The 23,048-nt window shown below is 39.2% G+C and overlaps 1 protein-coding gene and 1 long non-coding RNA gene across 3 annotated transcripts in view; one reads left to right on the top strand and one right to left on the bottom strand.

Annotated features, from left to right (window-relative positions):
- Positions 1-23,048, top strand: part of PPP4R4 (protein phosphatase 4 regulatory subunit 4) — a 115,795-nt gene that overhangs the window by 4,549 nt on the left and 88,198 nt on the right. The gene's annotated exons all lie outside the window — the stretch shown is intronic.
- LOC115649818 lies at positions 560-9,311 on the bottom strand. Its single transcript, XR_003999939.1, has 3 exons — positions 9,301-9,311; positions 1,041-1,051; positions 560-637 (listed from the first exon to the last, which is right to left on the bottom strand). It is a non-coding gene; the product is annotated as an uncharacterized LOC115649818 (long non-coding RNA).

The following is a 23,048-nucleotide window of genomic DNA, read 5'->3' as shown; positions in this document are numbered from 1 at the left end:
TAATTGCTAGGCCAGGAGCATGGGTAGATATGTGGGTAATGAGACACTCCACACACTTTTTTTCAGGCCCCTTTAAGCGCTGATTGTGTGTATATAGTGCATAATATACTGGAGCCCCAATCCTTGATTGGAGCCTCTAGGTGCTACTGCAATTCAAATAACACTGATCTGCTTTTGGTGATGTATTACTTTCATGAGGATCTTGTTTTATTTTAATTCTAGTTTGATCACTGCCTGTGAACAGATTTTTGTTTTGTTGACTCAACAGTACTTTTTTTTTTTTTTGGTAACTTTGATTGTCTTGTCTACATTGTTTCTACAAAGGGAAAACTTGTGCTCTAAATTTATATATATATATATATTTGCAGGTAAATCCTCCCTTACCCAAGTGACTTTTGAGAACAGTCAAATTTTGAAAAATGAAATTCTGGTGTTAAGCAGATGTTTTATAATTTCAGATAATCAGTGTTTTGGAGAACTGGGTTTAAATAACTGGTGCAATAATTGAAAGGCAGCATGGTTTAGTGCAGACCTGGGCAGACTATGGCCCGCTGGCCACATCCGGCCCATGGGACCATCTTGCCCGGCTCTTGAGCTCTCAGCTGGGGAGGCTAGCCCCCGGCTCCTTCCCTGCAGCCTGAGCTCTCTGTTTCTCCAGTGCTCTGGGCGGCGGGGCTGGAAGTTTCTGCTGGGCAGTTTGGCTGTGAGAACCGCCATATGTAGTGTATTAAATTGCTCCCCGTAGGAATGTGCTACTTACAGTGTACTACTTACAACTGCCAGTCCTGGTGCTCTGTAAGTAGCACATTCCTATGGGGAGCAATTTAATACACTACACCCTGAGCAGGGAAGGCTGAGCCTCCCCAAACAGCCAGGCCCCTACCCCTATCCACCCCCTCCCACTTCCCGCTCCCTACTGCCCCCCTCAGAACCCTGACCCGTCCACCCCACCTGCTCATTGTTCCCTGACCGCCCCCTCCCGGGACACCCCACCCCCATCCAACTCCCCACGTCCTCTGACTGCCCCAACCCCTATCAACCCCCCCAACCCCTGACAATACAGTTTCGGAACCTGATGTGGCCCTCAGGCAAAAAAGTTTGCCCACTTCTGGTCTAGTGGAATGATCATGTGGCTCCGAATCAGGAAGTCATTAAATGTAATAACATCTGACACTGATTCCCTTTGGGCAAGTCATTTAACTCCCCAGTCTAAGTTTGCACACCTGTAAAATGGGGGAAATAAAACTTGTCTGTCTCACAGAGGTATTGGCAGCTAAGTAACATCCTTAATTACTTTGGGGCATAATGTCAATAGCAAAATGATGATAATTATTATTTATTATTTGTATTATTGTAGCAGTTAGAAGCCCTAAACATGGACCAAGACCCCCTTGTGCTAGGTGATGTACAAACACAGAACAAAAAGACTGTCCCTATCCTAAGGAGCTTACAATCTAAGTTTGATACAGGAGACAACAGATGGATATAGACAGATAAGAGAACCCAGCTAAACAATGAGACAGTATTGGTCAGCATGATATGCAGTGATGGATTATGACTGTTAAAAGGTGCATATTATTTGTTGCAAAGATATTTGATTTGGTATTGGGATAGTATCTATCACTGGCATGCATGCTAGTCTGTGATTATTTTCTGAAGCCTTCTGTGATAAATTTCCCTAGTGGTCTTACTTTACTGCATGTATAGCAGGGATAGGCAACCTATGGCACGCGTGCCCAAGGCGGCACATGAGCTGATTTTCAGTGGCACTCACACTGCCCATGTCCTGGCCACCAGTCGGGGGGACACTGCATTTTAAATTAATTTTAAATGAAGCTTCTTAAATATTTTGAAACCTTATTTACTTTACATACAACAATAGTTTAGTTATATATTATGGACTTATAGAAAGAGACCTTCTCAAAAGGTTAAAATGTATTACTGGCACGCGAAACCTTAAATTAGAGTGAATAAATGAAGATTCGACACACGATTTCTGAAAGGTTGCCAACCCCTGATGTAGAGTATTGTATTCTGCTACTCTGGTTTGTTTTCTTTATGCTTGCTTATTTTGAAAGCTTCTGGGACTTGCCATTTCTGTTGTATTGAAAATGACAGAGGAATAATATGTTATCAAGTTAGAAGGTTCAATTATTCACCCTTTTGGGAACATGCTTCGTAGTAGGAAGCATCTTGTCTCACAGTTTTAAAAAAATCACTATATTTTAGCAAAGCATTTAACGCCGAAGATTATTGTAGACTAAGGAAAACCTGTTATAGATATGAATTAATGCAACTCTTAGAACCTTAGCATGTTTATATAAGCACAATAACTGCAGAACACTACCTTATCACAGACATCTTAGATCACTGGGTTTATTTGCAAATTTTAGTGAACTTTTATAAATTTACATTGTTGCTAACATCAAGCAATTCAAAAATCATGAGATTTTACTAATAATAAATCTTGGTTTTTTTGTTTGCCTTCTTTTTGTTGTAGGTAAGAGCTGAGATTTTCATTTAAGTGTACAACTCCAGGAGCTGAAGCTTTTAATATAATTTCATTGCAAGTCTTGCAGTATTTAAGGTTATGAGAACTGGTAAAACTGCTTCAAAACATAGGACTTCACATTTTGTGGCCATGGTGCCTATGCAGGATTTTGAAATATCCAATTGTTGTATTCAGCAATGTAGCAAAATATTCTTTTATCTGCATCAAGTTGCAAATATTAACATAATAAACAAGACTTTCTTTCTCTTCACTTTTCTTTTATGTTCTTAGGCATGCTTGTGATTATAGCCTAACAACTTTTTGTTCTTATTTTGTAAGCTGCAATACTGAAGATGCATTATTGATCCATTTATTTGCATAAATTAGTTGTCTGACATTGTTTCTGTTATGCAAATAAATTCACTGATAAGAAGTTAGTGAAGCAAAAAATCCAAAGAGAACTTTTCCTTCAGTGAGTGCTAAATAGCTTTTTATTAAATTCAGTTCTGTGAAAATATTATCTTTGTTTATATTGATGACTTTAAAATATTTTAAATGCAACAAGCGAGTCTATAAAAAGTCAAAGGTAATTAAATATTTGTCATAGCTGAACTTTGAAAGGTAGTTGAGAGTGACTCCACTATATAGAGTGGAGAGTAGCACCATGCTCCTGAGAAGCCTCTTAACCCTAGAGACAGGGAAGAGGTAAAACTGTTGCAGATTCCCCCTGTTCTCACAGACATTGGATGGCCTTCTGTACAATCAGGAACTGGTGAGATGGAGTAGGGAAGATGGGGCAGCAGCTGCACTGTACGCCACTATCCCCCTTGAGAGAGAGATGCTTTCCAGGCTTGAGAGATAAATGAGCTTCTAATAAAAAAAATTAATGCTGCAGTGACATCTTTAGCCAAAGATATGGTTATTCCCTCAGAGGAAGACTTGTACAAATACCATATTGAATGGAAGGTAGAAAAAGAACTTGGCATCTAGATACCACTGTGATGGGAGCACTAGAAATGTGTAAAACCCTGCAGTGTTATTTCCCAGAGTTAACATTTAGTGGATTCTAATTTAGATTTCAGAGCTCTTTCAAAACATACTCATTTTTCCATATCAGCTTTGGATAGAACTTGCCAGTCTGAGACCTTAGCCTATGTTCTTCAGTATTTAGCCTTGCCAGTCTTTGGAATAATATGGGGACTCCTGAGTCAAATGTCTCAGTTAATTAAAAATTGCTTTCTTATGGACTGTCATATGCAACAGAGTTTATAAAATCACTGCTCTCCCTATAACTAACTGTGCTGTGTCTTCCATAGAAGATCATTTTAAGAACACACCCTTTGCCATTTATTTGCCATTGAATGCTAGCTGTGGGGATACAAAGAGTAATTTAAATTGTGTTGAATGTCAAGTAATTCCCCCCCCTCAAAAAAATGCTCAAAATATTTAGTCTAGAGAAACAATAGACTGAAATAGACTCTTAACATCTGGTTAAGTTACTGAAGTCCTCAAAATAGAGACTTCAAGTTGCAGAGAATTCACCATTTTCGCTAGTTTAAACCTTCAAGTAACCTGTGTCCCATGCTGCAAAGGAAGGCGAAACCCCCCTAGGGTCTCTGCCAATCTGATGGGGGGAAATTCCTTCCCGACCCCAAATATGGGAATCAGTTAGACCCTGAGCATGTGGGCATGGCTCACCAGGCAGATACTACAGAAAATTCTTTCCCAGTTAACTCAGAGCCTCCCCATCTAGTATCCTGTCTCCAGCCACTGGGGATTTTTGCTACTGGCAGATGCCAATGGGCCACATGCCATCGTAGGCAGTCCCTTCATACCATTCCCTCCATAAACTAATCAAGTTCAGTCTTGAAGCTAGTTAGGTTTTTGCCCCACTGCTTCCCTTGGAAGGCTGTTCGAGAACTTCACTCCTCTGATAGTTAGAAACTTTCCCTTAATTTCAAGCCTGAAGTTGTTGATGGCCAGTTTTATAGCCATTTGTTCTTATTTATACATTAGTGCTTAACTTAAATAACTCCTCTCTGTGATGGGTTTCTCCCCACTCCTCCCCAGGGTGCCACTTGGAACTGAGGTACCACTGAGCCCGCCTGACCCACCAGCCTGGGTTCCCTTTACACTGCACTGCTATGCAGCTTGTCAAGGCCTTTCCCAGGCTTCAGATTGCACTTTACCAGCACACATACAGGTAGGGACACATTCAGGTGCAGCTATACACACAGATGCTGAGATCAGCTCTGTATGGGACAACTCAGCTAAGGAATTGCCCAGTACTCAAGTGCACACACCCTTCTAGAGGATAATCCAAAATTGTACTGTCTTGCTTTACACAGAGAACTGTACAGCATAAACTCATGAAATTCACCCCTTCCCTCAATGTAGAGAGGGATATACACAGCATTCTGCCCCAGTGTATGATTTCCACACACATTGGTTTTAGAAAAAACAAAACAAATTTATTAACTACAAGAGAGAGGTTTTTAAGTGATTGTAAGGAATAGCAAACAGATCAAAGCAGATTACCTAGAAAATAAAACAAATATGCAATTTAAGCTTAGTATACTAAAGAAACAGGTTATAAGTAGCAAATTCTTACCCTAAATGTTGTTTTAGGTAGATTGCAGAGATTCTTGAAGCCAAGCTGCACTGGCTTGCAGCTTAAAACTCCAGATATTCCTTTAACAGTCTAGACAATCCTCTTGCCTGGGCTCAGTCCTTCTCCTCTAGTCAGACTTTTCTTCTCAGTGTTTTCCCAGAAGTGTTTCTTGGGCAGTGAGTCAATGAAGATATGAACCACGATGAGTCAATCCCCTGCCTTAAATAGTTTTTACATATGGCGGGAATCCTTTGTCTCCCAGTGTGATTTCCACCCCCAGTCAGTGGAAAAATACTAATATTATCATGGAGTCCAGTACCAGGTTACTTGGTCACATGTCCCTGCAGCCATAACTTAGAGGCTGTTTGTAGCGTCCCCAGGAAGACTTCTTGGTGGGAAATTAGCATCTTCAATGACCTATTGTTTTCCCTAATGGCCCTTCCCAACCGACTATCCAGACTGATTTCATTCTGTCTAGTGGGTGTTCCCCAGGGATAAACACATTTGTAATAGATGCATAGACAATATTCCTAACTTGAGATGCAAAAATGATCCTGCATACAACAGGTTAATCATATTCAGTAAATCATATTCTTTCCAATGATATCTCATATGACCCACCTTGCATAAAATACATTTTAGTTATGCCATAATCATATCATAACCATATCTCTATGAAGAATATGGAGTGTAGTATCACACTCTCCTTCCCTGGTATTTATCCCTCTTATGTATTTATAGAGAGGAATCATATTTCACCTCGTCCTTCTTTTGGTTAGGCTAAACAAGCCATGTTCTTTGAGTCTCCTCTCATAAGTTAGTTTTTCCATTCCTAGTAGCCCTTCTCCGCACCTTTTCCACTTTGAATTAATCTTTCTTAAACATGGGAGACCAGAATTGTACACAGTATTCCAGATGAGGTCTCACCAGTGCCTGTATAAGGTTACTAGCACTTCCCCGTCTCTACTGAAATACCTTGCCTGATCCATCCTAGGACAGCATTAGGCTTTTTCCCGAATCACATTGACAGACCATAGTCATCCTGTGACAACCAATACACCCAGGTCTCCCTTCTCTCCTGTTGCTTCCAACTGATAAGTTCCTAGCTTATAGACAAAAATCTTATTGTTCGTCCCTAAATGCATGACCTTGCACTTTGTACTATTAAATTTCATCCCATTTCTATTACTCCTGTCATGGTATCTTTCCCCAATCTGAACCTTAGAGTCCAAAAGTTGGGGTACCAGCAAGAATTCCTCTAAGCTTAATTACCTGCTTAGATCTGATAAACTGCCACCAACCAGGAATTCCAGTGCCTGGTACACTTAGGTCCCCCCAAAACCTTGCCCGGGGACCCCCAAGGCCCAGACCCCCCTGGATCTTAACACAAGGAAAGTAAACTCTTTCCCTCACCAGTGCGTCTCCTAGGCTTTCCCTCCCTGGGTTACCCTGGAAGATCACTGTGATTCAAACTCCTTGAATCACAACAACCCCAGTTTGCAAGATCATCCAGTTCTTCTTGTATGATATTCTGGTTCTCCTCCTTATTGGCTATACCTCTCAACTTTGTGTCATCCGCAAATTTTATTAGCACACTCACACTTTTTGTGCCAAGGTTATTAATGACAGTGTTAAATAAGATTGGCCCCAAGACTGGTTCTTGAGGAATTCCACTAGGAACCTCTCTCCAGCCTGACAATTTACCTGTCAGTATGACCCATTATAGTCTCCCCTTTAATTAATTCCTTATCTACCTTTCAATTCTTATATTAATCCTCATCTTTTCCAATTTAACTAATAATTTCCCGTGTGAAACTGTATCAGATATGTTACTGAAATCCAGGTAGATGAGGTCTACTGCATTTCCTTTGTCTAAAAAATCAGTTATCTTCTCAAAGAAGGAAATTAGGTGGTCTGGCGTGATCCTACTTTTTGTAAAACCATGTTGTATTTATTTCGATTACTGTTCACTACTTTCTCTTTCAAACTTTGTTCCAAGATCTTTCATACAACTGAGGTCAGACTAACAGGCCTGTAGTTTCCTGGATCACTTTTTTCCCCTTTCTAGGCATAGGAACTATATTGGCAATTCTTCAGTCATAGGGTACAACCCCTGAGTTTATAGATTCCTTAAAAATCCTTGCTATTAGGCTTCCAATTTCACGTGCCAGTTCCTTTAATATTCTTGGATGGAGATTATCCAGGCTCCCTGATTTAGTCCCATTAAATGGTTTGACTCTATTTTTAGATACAACATAAAGGAGGGAATGACCCGGGGGGTCATTCCCATTTTTGTCTTTGCGCTCCCGGCCGACCTCAGCGAAGGTCAGCCAGGAGCACCCATGACAGCAGCAGACGGTACAGAACGACTGATAACCGTCATCTCATCGCCAATTTACAATGGCACAGCAGACGGTACAGAACGACTGGTAACCGTCTCTGCTACCTTGCAAAGGCAAATGAATGCTGCTGTGTAGTGCTGCAGTACCGCCTCTGTCAGTGGCATCCAGTACACATACGGTGACAGTGACAAAAGGCAAAACGGGCTCCATGGTTTCCATGCTATGGCGTTTGCCAGTGCAATCCAGGGAAAAAGGGTGCGAAATGATTGTCTGCCGTTGCTTTCACGGAGGACATTTACCCAGAATTTCACGACATTTACCCAGAATCACCCGCGACACTGTTTCTGCACCATCATGCATTGGGATCTCAACCCAGAATTCCAGTCGGTCGGGGCAACTGCGGGAACTATGGGATAGCTACGGGATAGCTACCCACAGTGCAACACTCCAGAAATCGACGGTAGCCTCGGTACATGGACGCACACCACCGAATTCTTGTGCTTTGTGTGGCCGTGTGCACTTGACTTTATACAATCTGTTTTACAAAACCGGTTTATGTAAAATCGGAATAATCCTGTAGTGTAGACGTACCCTAAGAGAAAAAAATGAGAGTGATTGAGAGGTTAAAGCAGGTAAAATATATGTACAGGTGAATCACAGTTTGTAATTCCAAATGATGGCAGAGATGTAATAAACTAATTTGGGCTTGGGAGTGGCTGGCTCACTACAAAAGCAATTTTCCCTCTCTTGGTATTGACACTTCCTCATCAGTTATTGGGAGTGGACCACATCCACTCTGATTGAATTGGTCTTGTCATCACTGGTTCTCCACTTGTAACTCTATTCTCTTCATGCGCCAGTATATTTATGCTCGTATCTGTAATTTTCATTCCATGCATCTGAAGAAGTGGTTTTTTGCCCCAAAACTTACACTCAAATAAATCTGTAGTCTTTAAGGCGCCACTAGACTCCTGGTTGTTTTTGTGGATACAGACTATCACGGCTACTCCCTCTGATACTTGACAATGATACTGTTTCTTAGTCATTGCATCACTGCAAAAGGATTGGAAAACATGCCTTATGGTGATAGACTCAAGGAGCTCAATTTGTTTATCTTAACAAAGAGAAGATTAAGGGGTAACTTGATCACAATCTATAAGTACCTATGTGGGGATATATATTTGATAGTGAGCTCTTCAGTCTAGCAGACAGAGGTATAACAATGCAATGGCTGGAAGTTGTAGCTAGATAAATTCAGACTGGAAATAAGGTGTATGTTTTTAACAGTGAGAATAATCAACCATTGGAACAATTAACAAGATCATGGTGGATTCTCCATATTGACAATTTTTCAGTCAAGATGGGACGTTTTTCTAAAGATATACTCTAGGAATTATTTTTGGGAAGTTATATGATCTGTGCTCTCCAGGAGGTTGGACTAGATGATCATAGTGGTCCCTTCTCACCTTAGAATCTGTGAAAGCCACACTGTGAATGTTCATAGGAACATGGTACAGTGTGGATTTAATAGTAAAATTTAAAAGTAATATTGTATAATGCTCTTTGTTCATCTCTAACCTTTACTCTTCTTTCTAGCTAGAAGGCATGGAACATCAGATTCAAGCCTGATGCAAACATGAATAGAGTTGTACCTACTTAGAGGAGGTCTGGGTCCAGAGTATAAAGACTGTTACTAGATATCTTGTAACTAAATGTCCAGTTTTGTTCTTAGTTAGCTAGGAAGTGTTTGCACTTGTGCTGACCTTTTCTTTCACTATCTTTTATTTGAGTTATGTATTCTTAGGTGCCCATCCGTATGGAATCTAAATAACTTGCAAAAACTAGGGAGCATTTACTGCACCCTCAGAGGGCTGTATTCTCATTCTCTCTTTTCCCATCTGATTATTTTTGGGAGGGATGGGGACGGGAAAGGAGAAGAGTTATTATCCATCCTTCTGTTTTCTTCTCCACCCCCTCTCATGGATCTGGTAGTCCAGGTAGACCATTCTCATTTTGCAAATTGGTCTCTGTAGTCAGTTTTCTTTCAGTGAAGCCTGTTTCTCATTGACTTTTGGAGGCAAACCACCCATCTCGGAATTGATATGCTTCTCAGACTATTTCCCAGTTCCTCTTTACTCAGAAGCATGTCATAAAGGTTTTCGGGTATTTTTGTTGTCTTTTTGACTAGAGATGCACTAAAAGAAATTTTTTTTGGGGAAACTATAGCAGCTGCAAATGTAGTGAGTACTCACTTCTAGTGCAAGTTCAAATTACTGTTTTGTTCCTTTCATGTTGGAAAAAGAGACAGTTAGTGTTAGTTGACCACAGTTGTTTGGCCTGGGTGTGCTTGGACCAATGGTAATATAATACTTGTTGTGTCTTCTTGGGACACTGTAGGACAAGTTCAGAAAACAGGTGACTTATAACCACTCTGGCTAGTGGTTTTAGATTTAAACATTCTATACGTCGCCTGAATATTTACTAAGAAACAGCCATGTTTTTCTTCCAAAGGAGCTCAAGTAAGCGTAGATGATACACCTTTACCAAAATAGCTCTGGGATATTGGAAAGTTTTCTTTTGTGGATTTAACCTGGTGAGAAATAACTCCAGCTCAGATTCTTTTTCAGGGAAAAAAAAAGAGAACTCTGTGGGTGCATCTTAAAAACCCACCTTGTCAATACAGTAAAAAAATATTAAAAATACTTCAAATATTTAAATCTTGAGGATTTACATAGAAAGAGTTCTAGGAATCTGTTTGAAAAAAGACATATCTCCTGGTGTGTCTTCAGCTAACTTAAGCAAACATGCCTCCAAGAGAGGCAGAAATGCCATGATATGGGAATATGTGAATGTTTCTATTAATAATCATAAACAGTAATACCCTTTCTGTAACTTTATTAAATAGTTCATTTTGGATTAGGGAACACAGCTCCCTACCATATCAGGAGTTGGAAGTGTTATTTAGATTATAAAATCTGCAAGGCAGGGATGTCTGGGTTTTTTTTGTGGTTTTGGTTGGGATTTTTTTTTTTGGTGTGGACTAGATCAAGCACAGTCTGATCTAGTCACAGGGAAAAGGAAGATGACAATTTAAATAGGGGTTTTAATCTATTCTGTGTCTTTAGTATGCATTTTAATGAATAACTATATGGTATGCATCTCATATTATCTTTATCTCCAGATTAAAAACCTAACTGTAACTGCTTTTCAAAGGTGCACTGCAAGTTTTTAGACCTCACATGTTTATAGTATTCTACAAGAAAACAACACTTATAACATGAGTTCATAATGGATTATCCGGTGAATTTAAGTATGGGCCACTTTGCTATGGGAAGACATAATATGGTCCTTGCACTTTTATCTCTAATATTTCAGCCATTTGAAATGAAGTTTTCCAAGAGTAGTTAGTTGTTAGGGCAAGAGAGTGATAATTAGGATTCCTGGATTTTATTCCTTGCTTTTTCACTGTATCTCTCTTTGATCTTGCGTAAGTTACAAAAGTTCTCTTGCCTTGATTTACCTGTCTGTAAAATGGGGATGATGATCTTCCTTATAATGGTATTGGGAGGTTTTCTTCATATTCTTAAAAATTCTTTCAGATCTTTTATGAATGATATTTTCTAAGTGTAAAGAATCCACTGTTATCCTATTACTCAGGCTCTACAGAGAATATTAATGTTCTTTTCCTGAACTCTGTTCCTTCATTGACTACTGCTTAATTGTTGTTTTTCCTTTCTCTCTGTCACCTGAGCACTTCCCTCTGCTAGTGAGTTTGGTTACGCTGATGCTGTTCAAAGCAGTACCTACAAAATGCTAGTTATAGGACAGTGTGGGGAACCCTTTCTGTCAAGTCTCATGGCTATAACAGCACAAATAAATATTCTATAAATAAATGAAGGTCTCTTCAGTGCACACATGGAACTCTGGAGCTCTCTATGCATTGAAGTAAGACTAGACCACTAAGTACAGTATGTCACTTCTGAGTTAAATCCTGCCTCAGAAAGTCCACTGGCAAGCATGCCAAGTCAGATCCCAAATACAAGTATTCTGCATTACAGCATTTCTCAGTCCTGAATATGTATCATTGTGCTGTCTCAGTGGCTGTTTTACTGGATTCTTTCTTTTTTTCAGTGCTATTTTTCCTCCTATAGACAGATGTTGATATTAGCACACTGAATATGTGGGACAGATCTTCAGGTAGTTTAAACTGGCATAACTCCATTGAAATCAATGGAGTTGCGCCCAGCAGAGGATTTGGTCCACTGAACTTAATCATGATGCATCCAAAGGAAAGATTCAATCCTTTTAAACAAGATGTCCATCTAATTTTAGTATATGTGGGTGAGATTACGGTCTATGCTTTATTTATTCTTTCCACTGTAAAATGTCACGTTCCTTTTAGGATAATTATACTGTTAGGAATAATTTAAAATAATGGTATGTGAGAGGAAAATAGTTTCACAAAAGACCATTTAAGATCAGTGTAGTTGACATGTGGATCACACTCAAGACGAGGGCCTGAGATCAGGACTGTTTAAACTTGGTTGGTGCTAGACAGATTCTGGCATTGTGTTCATCACCATTGTGGATGGGCTTAATGGCAGAAAAGTTATATACATTTCTATTTCATATTCTTTTAGGTGAAGCTCCTCAAGGAAGAAATGGGAAGTTAAAGTATATTTGCTTGTTCCACTGAATTTCTGTCTGTTCATTCTGTTACCTGCTTTGCAGGCTGATCCCAAGTCCAGTGAAGTCAATGGGAAGACTCTTGTTAACTTCAATGGGCTTTAGATCAGGCTGTTGCACCATCTGACTTCCAGAGTGAATATGTATCAGGCACCCTACTCTTTCTTTTTGAGCTGACATGAATCAGCTGCAGCAGGAAATGGAAGTAATTGTTAATAATCCACACTTTTCTGTGGAAAAGCTGTCCTTGACCTATGTGCTTCTGACAGATGATGGAACATAATTGCAATCAGCTGTTTGATACAGTGTATCTGCTATTTCTCACTGCTTGCTAACCTGACCTGGGTAGCTAAGACTATTGAAATGATTTGAATAAAATTAGAGGATGAGAAAGTATTATTACTTACTTCTGCTTAGCAGGTAGTTTATGCAAGGTCCAAGTTCACAATTTTTCAAAACTCCAAGCCCCTTTTTCATTTTGGGATCACTATAAAGACAACACATTGCACCTGTAATCCTCAGGAGCTGTTTCTGGGTTCAAAACCCTTGGAAGTCCTATCCAGTTCTCTGAATAAAGGTTTTTTCACTCCACAATCTCTAGGGCCAGAGTTTCAAAAACAGCCTTTTAAATGACAAGGCTCTGTTTTCAATACCCAAGTTTTTGCACCCACAAATTTGGAATTTAGATTGAGATCAGTGTTCCCTCTAATACTTATTTTCTCCTGTGTGGAGTGGGAAAATGGCTGTCTGAGCTCAAGTTTTTAAACTTCTGAGTGCAGTTTCTACCTCTTCATTCTCTTTCCCTCCTTACTTTAGCACCCCCTTCATTTAATCTACTTCTTCATTCACTCATTGAACTGCTGTCTCTCTTCATTCATTCCATACACAATAACCATTATTGCTGCCTCTTTACCATTCACTCTCACTTTTTCTTCCCCTTTCTCCCTCTCTTCTGTAGCAGTGAAAACAGGATGTTCAAGTGTGTGCAGGCAACATTTGGATACAATACTCATGTTGTTGTGCACTGTGTTAGTCACCACAACCTATTCTGGATTTTAAAAATATGTTCTCTATCTTAAACTGTAAATTTTCAAAGCATCTTTCAAAACTCATTCATACTTTTTAAGTCCCAAAAAATAGTGTCAGTATCAAACTCTGGTTGTTGCCCTTGAGGTTACTGTCATATGTTTTGGAGATATCTTCTATATGCACTGGGTTGTTCATAAGGCCAGTGAAATCTTTGGAAAGACAAGTAACAGTGAAAGCCAGTTGGTCCAGTATGTATAATGGCTCACATTTGTGCAGTGCCTTGAATTGAAAAGGACCATAAAATGTATTTAGTGAGCTATAGTGATTTTGTTTCATTCATGACCGAAATGGAGCCACCTCTGTTGATAAACTTATTGGTATAACCATTTAGACAACAAGTGAAAACAGATGCTTTATGTAACTCATTCTGCAAGATGAAATTTATGTGCAGAACATATTCACTGCTGCTAGAATTTGTGTACGAGCAGGGATGCAACTAGAATTTTCCTAAGGAGCGGTCCCAGAGCTCTTCCTCTCTGGGCCTGAACCAAGCCTCAAGCTCTGTCCCCCGGGTCCCAGGCCTGCATTCCCTCCATTGTTGCCTCTGTGCCCAACCCTACACTCTCCCCTCTGCACCCAGCTCTACACGTGTTCCTTTTCTGGTGCCCCACACCCAGCTTCACAGTCTTCTTCCCCCCCCCCACACATAGTCTTGCACCCAGTTCTGAGCTCTCTTCCCCCTGCAACCAGCTCCATGGTCTCCCTGCCCCACACCCAACCCCAAGCTCTTACCCAGAGAGGTGTTCAGTCTGAAGGGCACTATCCTCACCAAGGGACAGATGGCTATTGGAGTCCCAGACCTCATCCTCTGGCATCTCCTCTTCCCCAGGAAGCACCCAAAGCCCAGATTCAATCCTCTCACTGTCCTAGGGACTGAGGTTCCTGGTGCCCCCACTCTGCTTCTCTCCAGTGGCTGGGGGTGCTTGGTTCCCAGGGGTGCTGGAAGGACTGTACAGATGGAGGGAGCAAGCAGGCTCACAGAGTTGCAGAGCCAATCAGATTTGCTGACAGAGGGTCAGCCAGGCTAAATTTGAGTGAGTGGCTTTGCGACTTGTCATGTGTGTCCTTTTAAACACATTCACATTTATGATCCTGAAGGTTTTTCTAAAATACAAGTTTTTGAAATGTTATCCCATAGTAATTAATGTTTAAAGTTAGTTAAAGAAACTGATGACTCTTAGAAGAATGAGGTTACTGTAGTACATTTTCTTGGCAGGGTCACAAAATGGTCACTTGTCTGCATTATAATCCTTTTGGCAATTATTCAATAAGAAAACAAAATAAGAACGTTCAATTGAGCAAAACTGATCTTGGTAAACATGGTTACTATGAATACATAGCTACAATATTATCCAGTTAAGTATTGTTTTCTAATCATATTTAAACGCCATTGGATTGTTCATATTTAGTAACAGGTTAAATTAACCAAGGCACTGAAAGTTAGTTAACTCATTTATTTTTCATAGTTTAAAGTCTATGTAGATTTTATCAAGATTCACTGTAAAACAACCCAGAGGCACATTCAGTGGAAGAAGTAGAAGAACAGGAAGGGAAAGTGTTTTTGAAAAAACATATTTTGGAAAAAGGATTACAAATTCAAATGTAAAAAGGCAAACATGGCTATCATAATTGGGACATCTGTCCCATGCATCCGACGAAGTGGGTATTCACCCACGAAAGCTCATGCTCCAAAACGTTTGTTAGTCTATAAGGTGCCACAGGACTCTTTGCTGCTTCTACAGATCCAGACTAACACGGCTACCCCTCTGATACTGGGACATCTGTGTTTCTTATAATAGAGCTCAACTATATTTTATAGTTTCAGATTTTTTTGTTTCTTATTTACACCACCATTTTAGAAGCTTAAAATACAAGTCCAGATTCTTTTGTCCAGTTGAGCTTGTCATGGGAGGACAAGGTGGCTTTACACTATTTTAGTAACATAACAGTCCTAGGGCTAGCTGGAGACATGTTTGGGCCTCAACCCTGGAAATACTTGTGTGTTCTTAACATTGTGCATTTGGGTAGTTCCAAGTTAATGGGACTACTTGCATGCATAAAGATAAATGTGTGTATATGCAGAAATGGGCCCTTGGCTCCTGGAGTAATTTAAAGCGGCTTTAAGAGTGCTTTAAATTATATTTGGTTGTTTATGGCCCCAAAGGACTGTTCTGGAAGCTAGGAATCGCTGCAGTGCGAAGGTGATCTGACTCTGCCCTCTGTCTTATGAGCACACTCCTAATGCCAGGGAAGCTGGATCTCAGGGGCCCATATATATATATAGAAGTATATCTCTTAAATTTGATACCAATTTTATATGAAGAGAGTCTCTTCTATTTCTTTACTATCATTTACCATCAGAAAATTCTGCAATTTGATAGATGTATTGACACCTGTCTTTTTAATAATTGGCTCCCAAATCTCATGTATAGCCTCAGTTTCAAAATCTATCAAAAATTCTTAGTCAATTCCCTTTTTGTTGGTTTTTTTTCTTCTATCCCCAGTTGTCTATTTAGTATCAGGGTACAGCTTGTGATGTGGTAGGGCATAACCCACTTACTAGTTTCCTTCAAGAGCTGTATTGTCTGTAGAGTCTCCCTGATAATGATGTGTTTAATTTATCAACTCAATTTGTAGTTCTGCTTCTTCTCATTCTTTGCCCAACTTGTGGTCTTTAGGTGAAGTGATTGTATCAGAATGAAGTTCCTTCTATGAAGTTGGTTCCAGTTTTCATATAGTTATTAAAATGTCAGCTAAGTAAATTATTAGATACTTTTATTACTGTTGTTTCATAATAACTTCTATTTATAGCACTATAATTAAAATGTGAGCATAGTTAATGTTTCCTGACATGAAAGCAAGAACTACTGCATATCAGATATGCATTGCGGTGGTGGAAGGAACAGATGTCTCTTCTACAGAAAAGATCATTTTCTTATATTAAAGGAACACTAGAAATGTAGTCTTTTGTTAAAATAGTCTAAAGCACCACATCTGTCAATAACTGCAGGCTGATGACAAGCATATTTTCCTACTTTTAAAAAGATTTTCTTTCTGCTATTAAAAATAAATGTCAAAAAATCCCTTTCTACTAGTTAAGTAATGTTAGATGTTACTTGTAATAAGTAGGTTTAAAAATTAGAAGTGTAATGATTTTTAAATAATTGTAAATGTTCTATCAAAATCTTAAATTAAAAGTAAATGAAAACTACATAGTAACTAATCCTTGTACTGCATGAGGAAGCTGCTTTGACCATGTGGTTGCTATTATTGACAGTGATATTTATCTGCTTTTGTTGTTTGCCTTGGCAACCAGCGTACTTTACAGGAGGAGAATTGAAAACTTGGAAAGGGAGTTGATGTTCAGTAATCTCTATGAGGGCTGAATCCTGCAAGGTACTGAGCCCTCTCAGTTTCCCATTTCATATAAAACAGAAGTCAAAGAGGTTCAGCACTTTACAAGATTAGGCTCTTAAATCCTAACACCTTGAACAAAGTAGAAATGATGTTGAAAGGATCATGTAGCAGGATACACAGTCATAACGAAAGCTGTACATACAGCACCTCTTGAATGCATTGAGGCACTAACCCTGGGGCACACTAGCTTTCAGTATCCAACAAGATATAAATTTCATAAAGAGAGGGATTTTCAGCAGCACACCATGTTGGCCTAATTTTGTTCCCATGGAAGTCAATGGTGTTTTACCACTGATTTCCATGGGAGCAGATTTAGGCCAACATGAAGCACTTTGGAAAATCTCATTCTACCATTTTAGTGTTATTTGTTACTCTTACAATTCTTTAAAATAATTTTACATGTAAATGTTAGCGCATGAATGGTGACAGATCAACAGCTGTGGAGACTTAATGTCCTACATCTATACTCAGAACAGACACAGTGTTCCACCCATTTCCTCACCCTTGAACTGTGTTGGCCACCTTACTATTTCAGTGTACAAGAATAGCTGAAGTTCATTCTTCATGCCCATTCTGTTAAGGATTGCCAGTTGTGATAGTGTATGGGTTTTTTTTTTTTTTGGTTTACTTTCTCTCTTCTTTGTCTACCAGCAATTTGACTGAGACCACCAAACTCCATTTCCCATATGCCACTGAGCAGCCATCAGAAAAAAATACAACTTTTGGTTACTACGTGCTGCTTAACAATGTCTTCCTTTACAGGCGAGGAGTCAAAGCGGAGCTCGTGCCCTCCTTATGTTGAGAACTATAGTCTTGGGCCATAAACAAGGTCTCTGGATCTTGCCCCATACTCTTTCTACCACCTTCCTCAAGCCTACTTCTGTCATCTTTCTTTCCCGTATAGCCAACCCTGTCCCTAAATTTCTTCAGCACAGGAGTAAAGACACAGTTCCTTAGGGCTTCTTCCCTCTTGGTACAGTGTAAATAAAATACACAATAAATCTCCCTTTCCTCAAAGTTCAGAGGTAGACCAGGTCATAGTAATTCCAAAAGACATCCCTCCAAGGATGGCTTTCCTCCCTCCTCGTACTGGTCTGGCTGTCTAGCCACATCTATATCCAGGATCTTCCAAGTCTCTGGGCTTGATTTACACAAATAGCCCCAGCTGTCTTTCTATTGTCCAGGTTTGTTCCCTGGAGAGCTCATGAGCTGTAGGCGTGTCTGATCTTTACATTTTCACCCCCTTCTTTCCACAAAAAGACTGGACAAGGATCTCTGGTCTCCCTGCAGGCTCTAGGTGACACTGTGTACCCCTGCTTGGATTTGAATTGGTGTTTTAGAGACAAAAGGGTGTGTGTTTACAGTTTGACACAGTTTTCACAAATTGAGTAGAACTGTCAGTCAGTAGGCATGCTTGCAAATTGCACTATGCTGTCATAATTGGTTGATTTGCCAATATCAGATTTCTTCACATTCAATGCTTCTTTTGCAGACGTGCAAATTAAATAACCAGGACACAAAATACACAACACGTGGCTTCAGAGTCTTCCAAACACGATATTCTCTCATCCAAGCACTGAATCACTATTACAGGCTTCACGTGCATTCATTAAAGCCTGTGGATTTATAAGGGTTACTAAATTTAAGAAATAACAACAGATGTACAGCACAAAGTAATTCATCCGTAACCAGCTGACAAATCTTTTGAGCTAGGTTGCAGCTTTTAGCCACAGTTCTAATAAGGGGCAGTATGTGGTTGCACTGGCTAAGTATGAGCTTGGAGACATTGTGCTTCATCATTCTCTGGTATGCAGCATAAAGCAGAATGCCCCACACTCTTCAGGCCAGTGCAGAAGGGAGGTAGGGTCTTGGACCTGCCCTCACTTTATCTATCTTTCTGCTTTAGGGTAATATGCATCTCTTGGGGAGCATGGGGAGCAGTTCTTGCCCAAGAGAGAAAATTTTGCATCCTCTCCTCCTTCCAGAGGCACATGTACCTGAATGAGAGCTAGAGACTACCAGACTATTCATTTATTTTTTTAAATTTCTGAATGCACTTTAAGAATATTTTAAAAGATTAACAATACAGTTAATATAGAACTGATTGCTGCAAACCTTCTCTCATGTGAGAGAGGACTACTCCTCATTGGAAAGATTTGTTGGATCTGGCCCAAATTTCCAAAGATTAATACAATATGCACACTAAATGTCTACAGGGGTTGATATTTAGTAGTACTATATTAGTAGATACAATATTTAATAGTTCTGATGTTCATTTTCTAGATAACAGCTGCGTTTAGTTTCTCTAAAGACTTTATTACGCCCAGGTTTGCTGTTCGTTTTTGGTTAAACACCAACAGTGTATTCAACACTATTCAAGACACCGAAGAAAACATGTTTTGTGCCCTGAGGAGCTTCCATAGTAAAGGTCCAAACCTGGAAACACTTAGTATAAGTGTAGATTATGATTTCAATGGGACTACTCAGGTTAAAAGCGGTTATTTTTTATGTCCAGTAGAAAGTGTTTGTAGCATCTGGCCTCAAATAGATAACACAGAAGATACATGGAGACCCAGCAGAGATTGTTTTACTTTTTAAAAATTAATGTATTTGGTGATGAGTGATTACCCTTTTTTTTTATTATTAACATTCACATTTGGGGAATCACAGGAAAAGTGTGAGTTAAATCTTGATTTTGTTTTGATTTTTGTGAACTATAATATGAACATTTTAAATATTCTGGATTCAATTTCTTAGCATTAGTATAAGACATGTGAAGGATGTAGCGGTCATCTGCAGTATACAGTGGTAATCCACAATTATTAATGAGCTTCCTACGTAATTTTGCTTTTCTTATTTTCTTTCTTATTTAGGGCCAGATTCTGAAACCCTTACTCACATCAGTAGGATTTTCTTGTGTGGTTAAATACTGTTCAGCATTAGTAAGGGTTATAGATTTGGCCTTCGATAATGTGACTCTTCTAGATGTTTATTTTCCTTAAGCTGCTTCTTTAAAAATTTCATATCACTTGCTGTCACGTCAGGAACTTTCTCAATCTTTTCAGTAAAAAAGATCCCTATCGCTTAACTTCTCCCTGTTGACTTCAATGGGAGTTCCATGTGAAGTGGGCTTGCAGGATTGGATTCAAAGTTCTTCTGCACGTGTCCCAAGTAGTAACAATACAATAGTTTCACATTTAAACATTTTCTATAATTTTGTTTCTCTAAAATACATAGTGAAACAAAACAGATGATGTGATATAAAGACTTTTATCAGTACTTGTGATGTCATTCCAACTCAGACTAATAATAATAATATTCACAGTCACATTGTTATAGACACATAAGGCTGTACAGTTGTGCCAAGTTTAAATTTGGCCATATTTTCTGTCTGCGCAATCTGCGTGCAGGATTTTTTTAATTAATGTTCCCAACGTTATATTTTGAAGTGCAAATTTAGAGAGTTTTTTTTTGAAAATTTGACATGTTGTGAATATGTCCATGGTTACAAACTGAAGAAAGATGGGAAAAATACCCAAAGATTTAGTTCTGAATTTTTGTACATAAATGATATTGTCTGCATGAAATTTGCTCACAAAAAAGGGTGATCTAAATTGCCTTAAAGTATAGGGCTCTGGCAGAGCTTTTCTGAAGTTAGTGCTATTGATAAAGGAACAGTTTCTCTATAACATTGCATTTACTGTGACCTCTGAAGGAAATAACTATGTAGCATTTATTTTGGTCCATCATACAGTATTAAAACTGTCTTAATCTGAATGTTTAGAGATAATACACTTTAATTCTGGAGACCTGAGTAGCTAAAGAAAACCATCCACAATGCTACTGCTTCAGTAGTAATATAAGAAAAATCTTCCACAGTTGGAAAATTACAGGCTGTGTGGAGGTGGTGTAATGCCTCCAGCTCCAAATTCTCATTGGCAGTGAGCCAGTCACCATGAGTAGTTCTCATTTAAAGGGGAAGCACTCCTTTTCTTTAAATTTCTTATTCACAAAGATTGTATTTTGTCATAGTATCTGTTGATTAAGATGTACTGTTAAATTCCATTTTGCTGAATTTCAGAAAGCAAATCACTGTCCTTCAGCCAGGTAATGCTTTTGTTTCTCTAAGATTTTGTTGGAATTGTGCAAGTAATGTGATTAGCATGTGAGCCTTCGAAGAAGTATTAAACAAATCACTAACATGCACATAATGAATGTTAGATGCATTAGTGTTGTTGTTTGAAGTAAATAATGAGATACTGATGTTTGATTTTAAAAAACCCCAAAGCAACAAACCACATCCATCACAAAATAACTAATCATTTAATGTAAACTCATTCATGGTAACTGAGTTAATAACATCCTTTCATTCAGTTTTAAAAATAGGTTTAAAAACATGTTCTGGAAACTTTGTAAAATTGTACTTAAATTTTCTGTTCTCTAATCTAGTTCACCCTCATTTTGAATGGTTTTTAAAAAAAAAATTTGGATATAGCTGTGAGCTGTTGAAACTGGCTAAGATAACTGTGTTGTGGACAACGTTTTTAAACCAGGGAACACTAGTGCAGATGAGACACTTAATGAGACCTCCTGCCTTCTACTGGAGCATTATGTATTTAAAAGTGATATGATAATTAGACATACAAGTGGGTTGTAATATTTTAAAGAATGTCATCCTAATTTCAGTTAGGGAAGTAGCCTAGTTATCTTAATAGATATATTTTTAAAAAAACCCAAAATGTTGATGCACTTCTTAAGTTGGATGTTATTGTAAACTATAGTTGCATTCTTGGTAAAATTACAGTCTATATTCTTGAGATAAGGTAAAAAGAAGAGGGAATGAGAGAGGAAGAGAAAAGGAGAAGAGTTGGATAGCCAACATGCAAAATCTTTATCATGTATGTTATTTTTCTGTATCTTATTTCTTAAATTATTTCTATTAGTGTTTAGACTAATTTGGCTCCAAAACAGTTTGCAGATGTCGCTAAAACTGTCTGTTATTCTGAAGATTGTCAACCTTTAATTTGATAATATTTTAGTTAATATTCTTGCCTATACTCATGTTGTGGAATTTCAGTGTCCTTTGTATGTTTTCAATGTGGTATTCTGAAAGATCAGAAGATGAACAAAAATATACAACTGAATATTGTAAAATAAAATTTTAAATTACAATCAACGTTCTTAAACCTGCTGCTATGAGAGGAAAGTGACATGATGGACTCATAGAATATCAGGGTTGGAAGGGACCTCAAGAGGTCATGTAGTCCAAACCTCTGCTCAAAGCAGGACCAATCCCCATCTAAATCATCCCAGCCAGGGCTTTGTCAAGCCTGACCTTAAAAACCTCTAAAGAGGAGGTTCCACCACCTCCTTAGGTAAGCCATTGCAGTGCTTCACCACCCACCTAGTGAAAAAGTTTTTCCTAATATCAACTTAAATCTCCCCCTGCAACTTGAGACCATTACTCCTTGTTCTGTCATCTGCTCCCACTATGAACAGTCTAGATCCATCCTTTTTGAAACCCCCTTTCAGGTAGTTGAAAGCAGCCATCAAATCCCCCCTCATTCTTCTCTTTTGCAGATTAAACAATCCCAGTTCCCTCAGCCTCTCCTCATAAATCATGTGCTCCAGCCCCCTAATCATTTTTGTTGCCCTCTGCTGGACTCTTTCCAATTTTTCCACATCCTTCTTGTAGTGTGGGGCCCAAAACTGGACACAGTACTCCAGATGAGGCCTTGCCAATGTCAAATAGAGGGGAATGATCACATCCCTCAATCTGCTGACAATGCCCCTACTTATACAGCCCAAATGCCTTAGCCTTCTTGGCAACAAGGGCACACTGTCGACTCATATCCAGATTCTCGTCCACGGTAACCCCTAGTCCTTTTCTGCAGAACTGCTGCCTAGCCATTCGGTCCTAGTCTGTAGCAGTGCATGGGATTCTTCTGTCCTAAGTTCAGGACTCTGCACTTGTCCTTGTTGAACCTCATCAGGTTTCTTTTGGCCCAGTCCTCTAATTTGTCTAGGTCCCTCTGTATCCTATCCCTACCTATCCACCTCCATCTACCAGTCCTCCCAGTTTAGTGTCATCTGCAGACTTGCTGAGGGTGCAGTCCACACCATCCTCCAGATCATTAATGAAGATATTGAAGAAAACTGGCTCCAGGACTGACCCTTGGGGCACTCTGCTTGATACTGGCTGCCAGCTAGACATTGAGCCATTCATCACTACCCATTGAGCCTGAAGATCTAACCAGTTTCTATCTACCTTATAGTCCATTCATCCAGGTCATACTTCTTTAACTTGCCAGCAAGAATACTGTGGGAGACCATATCAAAAGTTTTGACAATGGAATAACACATCCACTGCTTTCCCCTCATCCACAGAGCCAGTTATCGCCTTATAGAAGGC

This window comes from Gopherus evgoodei, chromosome 4 (genome assembly GCF_007399415.2).
Source record: "Gopherus evgoodei ecotype Sinaloan lineage chromosome 4, rGopEvg1_v1.p, whole genome shotgun sequence".
Classification (NCBI taxonomy): domain Eukaryota; kingdom Metazoa; phylum Chordata; order Testudines; family Testudinidae; genus Gopherus; species Gopherus evgoodei.
Note: the sequence above shows the minus strand (reverse complement) of the source record. Positions and strands in the feature narration are given on the sequence as shown.